Below are 1,045 nucleotides of genomic sequence, written 5' to 3'. Positions count from 1 at the left end.
AAAAGCCCTCTATTTTCTCCCTCTCAAATGCGTACGTGCAGACTGAGCAGTTTCTCACGAGTGGTTTTTTAAGGGTCTTGTTTGGCTGCATGGATATGTCTCGCCTCGTTCCGGAAAACGGTTTGGTAGATAGAGACGGAGAGTTCTCCACGAGCTGGCAACCCAAATTAACTCGCTGACGTGGCAAGTTTCCTATTAACTTCTGACGTGGTAAGATTCCTGCCAACTAATCACGCACTTCATTCTTTTTATGAAATTATGGCCATGTAGGCCCCACAAACCTAAAACAAACTTTCCCAATTATAAAGGTCTGGGTCTGGATTATTTGTCCCGATTTTAGTGTCCGTTTGGGATTGCTTTCAGGACGTGGCTTCTGATATTCTGAGTTGGGCCTGGGCCCCATACAGAAATGGAAGATGACAAGTTGTGTTTGGTGAAAAGCCGGAAACCCAAACCATTGTAATAAAACTTTACCCCGGGTAACTTATCCGGAACACACATGGGTACTCAACTAACTCAACATGAGCAACTTTTTTGTAACAGTTCAATCCAAACGCAAAACAGAGCTTTATTTGCGTTTAGCTCGGCTTTGGTTGTTCCCAAGGCTGTGTTTGGTTGCAGTGCAATTTTATTTGCACTAGTACAAATGTATGGGAATACAAATGAAAAAAATATAAAATTCGTTTTAATTTTGTTTTGGATTTTACTTGATTTTTCTTTAAGTCTTATTTTACTTTATTTTTATTGCAACCACAAAGTAAGGTAAAATTCAAAACAAAAATAAATCAAAATTTACACCCAAAACATTTGCATTGTCATAGTTTTGCATCGATGCAAATAAATTTACACTGAAACCAAACACAGCCTAAGACTCAGTTTGGAACGAGTACAAATGAAAATATGTACAGTGCAAGTATATATAAAATAATACAAAATATAAGGTTTTGCACTCTACATATTTGCATTTATACTCCTTCCAAATTGAGCCTAAGGCTCCGTTTGAAAGGAGTACAAATACAAATATGTGAGTGCAAAGTTTTGTGTT

The sequence above is a fragment of the Nelumbo lutea genome, chromosome 1, assembly GCF_056320005.1.
Source record: "Nelumbo lutea isolate HS-2025 chromosome 1, American lotus-T2T, whole genome shotgun sequence".
Lineage (NCBI taxonomy): Eukaryota > Viridiplantae > Streptophyta > Magnoliopsida > Proteales > Nelumbonaceae > Nelumbo > Nelumbo lutea.
The sequence above is the reverse complement of the archived record's forward strand: the minus strand, read 5'-3'. Positions refer to the sequence as shown.